Source organism: Corvus hawaiiensis, chromosome 3 (assembly GCF_020740725.1).
Source record: "Corvus hawaiiensis isolate bCorHaw1 chromosome 3, bCorHaw1.pri.cur, whole genome shotgun sequence".
Classification (NCBI taxonomy): Eukaryota; Metazoa; Chordata; class Aves; order Passeriformes; family Corvidae; genus Corvus; species Corvus hawaiiensis.
In genome coordinates this window covers 13,311,023-13,317,022 of record NC_063215.1, presented here as the reverse complement: position 1 = coordinate 13,317,022, position 6,000 = coordinate 13,311,023, and positions in this window count along the sequence as shown.

Genomic DNA, 6,000 nt, shown 5'->3' with positions numbered 1-6,000 from the left:
TTCCCTCAGAAAATTTGCTGAAAACCTGTTTGAGACATCATGTGATACAGATTCAGCTCTAGGGCCTTGAGAAAAGTGAAAACTGGGTCAACAGAAGGTTTGTGAAGCTCAGGAGGGAGAAGTCTTAAATTCTGCATGTGAGGTGGAATGACCTCATGAAGCAGAACTGGGCTGAGTGGCACCTGACAAAAAGGACCTGGGGATTACAGTAATTATCAAGCTGAATATGAGCAGAAGTGCACTACCAACATGAACAAGACAAAGTGCATATTGGGCTACACTAGTTAGAAGCAAGGCCAGCACTTAACATGTCACTCTACACAGCATTGACAAGGCTGCACCTGGAGTGGCATGTCCAGTTTTTGGCTCCCTGACTCAAAATGAGTGTCGGGAAACTGGAAAGAGTCCATCTGAAAGCAAACAAGCTGTTCAGGAGACACATATGGACCACAATAAATGGAAAAACGTATAAGTGTTAGTCTAGGAAAGAGGAGGCTAAGGCACAATCCAAAAGCAGTCTACCTCCTCAAAAAGTGCCATTAAAAACGTGACCTGGCCAAACACTTTGGAGTGATAGACAATTTAATAAGAAGCAGCTATAACAAGTGGCAGCTTGAGAAATTCAAATTGGACATTATGAAAACTTTTTTTTCTCTGTACAGATAGCACAGCACTGAAGCAGTCTATAAAGTGGTGAAATCTTCATCTTTTCTAAGGCAAGGTTAGAAAAAGCCACACCTGATGTCGATCCAGGATTGATATTAGCCTCACTTTGAGCAGGAGGTGCATTATAAGGACCACCATATATCCCTTCCAGCTACCACTGCTATGAGTCTAAGAGAGAAAAAAAACACCCCTTCTGCTAAATCTTAGTCCCTCCAAACAGTGTAATTCAGGAAATCTGAATTGTCTAGGAATAAAAACACAGGTGGAAAAACATTAGTAATAACTTCCATAGTCCACTCTTAAAAGGTTTTACAGTAATTATGTTCAAAACTCCTTTTTCACTCCATTTCCACAAATTGATCTTATCTGAAGATTCAGTGACTTCTAACTACTTGACATCAGCTATGGCAAGTAAATTTTTCCTCTGTAGTGGACCATCTTAAATCTTTTTCCACCTCCCTCTGTGGAGTTTAACTTCTCTTCAGGGTCTTCAATTTATTTAGAAGGACTGCTCTGTCAAGAAAAGACTTACTGATACAGAGTTCTGCTAAGATGAAAGAATTTCTGAATATAAGCACCAGGGGAATAAATTGTAGAAATTCACAAGATTCACAGATTTCAAAATTTTAAGGTCAGAAACAGGAATGTGGGAAATTATGTGATAATGCTACATTTTCACAGAAAAAGGTGTAGTTGGGTGACAATCTAAATGTGAATTAACAGTGCCACTCTGATGCAAAAAGGCATAGACCATAATAAAAGTTAGAAATAGTCAGACAGCCTGTAAACAATTCTTCTGTTCTGTTCTGCTCTGTTCAAGCCTCAGCTGGGTTTCTTTTTCCAATTTTGAGCACCACAGTTTGTGAAAGATTTAAAATTGAAGAGAGCTCAGTAGAATAGTATGAACAACTGGGATTCTAGAAAACATAACTGGAGAGAAGGAAAAACATGAATGAATTATGATTCTTTAACCTAAGAAAAAATAAAAACATTGAAAAGCAGAAATTTTTCAAATATATAAAATGTTGCAAGTAGGAGAGAAGGAATAATTTTCCATGACCTAAGAGATAGAACAAGAAATGATGGGTTTAGACTACAACAGTGTGTGAAATTAGGATTAGAATATTAGAAAACAGTAATAAAATGGTAAGAATAGTAAAGTGCTGAAATAGATTTTCTGGGAGATTATGGACTCTGGAACTGTAAAGATCTTCAAAAGACTGTTTGTGGTCTACCAGTACTCACAGAGATATTGCTCAGGAATGGTGGAGATTAGATAATAAATATGCTAAAGTGTTTCTTTTTATTTTTCCTTTGACTATATAGAAACCAATGAATTTATTTGCCTGTTCCATAAAATACGTTGAGCATTAGATTGTATCGCTCTTTTTTTCCAAAGGGTTAATAATTTTTGTTTAAAAAATGTAGTGTTTTATCTCTCCTTTGGATGTGATTTGGTTTATCTTTCTTCCAGCTATCTTGTACTGATGGGATTTCATCCTGCTGCTATGAAAATTCCCACTATTTCATTTACAAGGAGGACGTAGGAGTTTGAATTATGTGCCAGAAACATTTCCATACTATAAATACTTCTCAAGCCTTTGTTCATGAGCACAAATAATAATCCAGAAATTGAATATAAAAACAAGATGCAATTTCTGTTAATGAAAATTATTCAACAAAACAATTTTGCACACTTAATACATTTGATAAAATAGCTATTTTCTCATAAGCAATTTGTGAGCAGAAGACAAGAAAGAAATAATGTGTCAAATAAATTATTCACTAAGAACCATGAGCCCAGTTAAAGCTGAGATGAACATATGTGATTTACACCATTTTCAGTTTAACTTATTATAGTTGGTTCTTCTCAGACTCTTTCCTCTTTATTAGCTTCATTTATCTCTAATACTCAACTAGACACATAATAAGGCTTAATAATATTTGGTGTGGGTAGGTTATCAAAGCCCAGTTTCCCTGTACAGGTATCTCTGGGGTTGCAAGGAATTATCTGTTTCTGGTCTGGAAAAGCATTCCTGTGTCGAACAGCATGTATGACTCCAGTCATAAACCCAGCTCACATGCTTCAGTCAGGATGGTTTATTTAAAACAACTACTTTTTTTTTCCCTTTGGCAAATACTCTGTGTACCAAGAAATATATTATTATTCAGTCATCAAATCTATTTTTCAAGTCCAAGTTAAATTCAGCAAAACCTTTCAGTTCAAAAATATTCAGCATTTTTGCAGATTCTAAATATTTTGTTTTGACATTAGCATTTAGTCTTTATAGTTAAGTAGAAAAAAACCCCTCATCTTTCAAAAGAAAATTTCACTTTCCACTTACTTATGCTTCATATATAATTACCTCCTTTTTCCAATTAAAAAAAAAGTGCATATTTTAAAAAATCCCATTCTTCAGGTCAAAAACATTGACGTAATAGAAAATTTAATTTTCATAGGTTAAATTTTTTTGGAGGGGTGTTTTTTTTTAATGTCTGGTAAAGTTTCAAAAGCTTCAGAACTCATATGCTGTCTTGTCTTTTTTTTTTTTTTTTTAACTGAGCTATAAGACTCACTGGCCATATCAGGGCTGTGTAATTGTGAATTTCACCATATTCTGGACATGGGGTTACCATTTCGGCCTCAGGTGATTATCTCCCCATGAAATGGCCACAGAAAAACAATCTCTACAAGCTTATCCCAGGGATCAAAGTCTTCAAAGGCCTTTTATCATTAGCAATTCCCTCATACTCTGCAAACACAGCACAGAGGCTGCATGGGCCATGCTTTCACACACAGAATTCCCTCTGTATTGTGGATTATTACCCCCCCAAACTTGATGACATCCAAAATAATATAATTCTTATAGCATTGCATGTAAAATATCAGTGATGGTCTAAGGAACAGGAAAGTGAAATTAAATTAGTATGCAGTTATATTATTGAAGTTTACTTGTGTTTGACAATACCCCCATATGCCATGTTTGTTGTATTTCACTTATACCTCCCCTGGAGAGATGTCTCCCCTGGAGACAGCCCTTGTCCTATATAATTGCTATCAGGCAACACAGAAGGTAAAGTGAGGTGAAAGAAGTATGAATATTCCCATTGACATAGGGGAAGGTAAGCGGAACAGAGATCAAGGGACAGAGCCGATAACGGATTTAAACATCTAAAGAAGAATTTGGAGAAAATGGAGATGTTTAGGCAGAAACTGTAATCTAAAAAGCAAAGCAACAGCTGCTGCCTAAACTTGGAGGCACTTAAACCCAAGAGAGACTGTAGATTTGAGTTTACAAGAGGTTAGTGCTTCTTATTACAGGCATGCTGTTGCAGTGGGGATCCTGCAACACGCATATATCAAACCAGGAGTCCCGTGGAAAGGAAATATATATGGACAGACAGATTCTTGATAGGTGTTTCAGAGAGATGTTTATTTCTCCAGCCGCATGGCCGGAGCTCTGCCCAGGAACTGTCCCAGTCACGGGACCAAGGGTCCTTCTGCCCGCGCAGGAAACACAAACCAACCAATGGGAACGAGGCTGAGCAGGGACAGGGAACCCCGTGTCTGTGCCCTCAGGGCCCCTCTCCCAGGGCTACACGGCAGGGGAGGGACCCCAACACCTCACCCGTTTTATTTTAATAAAAGGAGAATGAAAACAACTGGATAAACATAACAAGAACAGTTTCAAAACAAAACAAGCCACCCTCCTGAGTCTTTAAATGTCCAAACAGATTCTGTGGAACATCTTAGGGCTGACAGAAGGGAGACAGAACTCTGAGCATGCTTTGTGGGGAAACTGAGGCAGGAGCATGGTTTTGTGAGGGAAACCATGGGTGAAAAAATGGATTGGGAATACACTGGGGGTAATAGGACATAGGGTAAAAGGGAAAGGTGGGATTAGGAAAGGGAAACTGTAGGGGAGGCTTACAATGGAGATACTGTCTAACATGACTACGATTTTTTGCATATATACTGCCTTTTACAGGAACACCATCAGGCCCAGTGACCTGCGATGCTTGTAACCCTTTTCTCCCTAGTACAATATTAAATTCCACCATCTCTCCATCTCCCAAGCTTGGGATGCATTTTTCAGGGTTATTCTTTTTAATAGCAGTTCTATGCACGAATATGTCTTGCTGGTTGTCACACCTTGTTATAAAACCATAATTTTGCTTAACATTATACCATTTTACTATCCCTAAGGTCTTAGTTGCTATGATCTTTTCCTTTTTCCGAGTGGCTGCTGTTTTCTGTCTCGCTGCGTCTTTGCTCTCTCCTTCGGTCGCTCCCGTGTTGGAATTGTCGGAGCTGCTGGTGCCTGCGCGCTCTTCCCGGGGTCGCGTTCGGGGCTGCGCGGGCCGGGCCGGGCCGTGCCGCTCAGTTCTCCGTGCGTCGCCTCCTCTGGTCGCAGCTTCGCTGCCGCTGCCGGGCGCTGCACCCACGTCTCGGCCGGGTCCCCGGGCGATGACTCCCCCGCGCCCTGCTCCAGCGCGCGTCTCGGCTGGGCGCGGCTCCGTGCCATCGCCGCCAGCCGCTGCCCGCGCGCCGCCCCTCTCGGTCGGGCGTTCACGGGGCTCGCTCCACCACGCACTGCGCGTGGCCGGGCGGGCACTGCCGGGTCCCGCCGCTCCCGCCGCGCCTCGCTCCGCCACCGACACTGCGGCTCGCGTGGCTCCGCCCGCGCGCGGGAACTGCCTCGCTGCTGCTCTCAGAGCGCTCGGTGCACGTGGCCTGGGCCGCACGGTCCCTGCGCCACGCTTCCCTTCACCAGGACACAGCTGACATTGCTCAACAGTCTCAGTAACTAAATAATATTCACGAAAATATTCTTCCATCGGCATATATTTTGACTCCAATATTAACTGTGTCCAAACGGTTTTCCAAAAGCCCTTGGTAAGAATTAAATCCCAAGAAACATAGAAAAAGTTCTTAAACAACCATGCCAGGAAGTGTTTCAGTTCTTTTTGAGCTTGAATCAAGCTAAAATTTACAAATCGTTGTTCAAGAATCATTTTAAGTTTAAGATAAATGTCCATATGCGGCTCTGAGAGCCAAGAGTCTTCCCACGGTTCCTCCATAGTTTAGATATGGAATAGCAAAGCAAAACCAAGAAGAGGAATCCAAAGTTTCCAGGGTTTACTCACACAAATCAGTCGCTTAGGGATCGGGGATCGTTCTGCTCTCAAATCTCCACCATTTGTTGCAGTGGGGATCCTGCAACACGCATATATCAAACCAGGAGTCCCGTGGAAAGGAAATATATAATGGACAGACAGATTCTTGATAGCTGTTTCAGAGATGTTTATTTCTCCAGCCGCATGGCCGGAGCT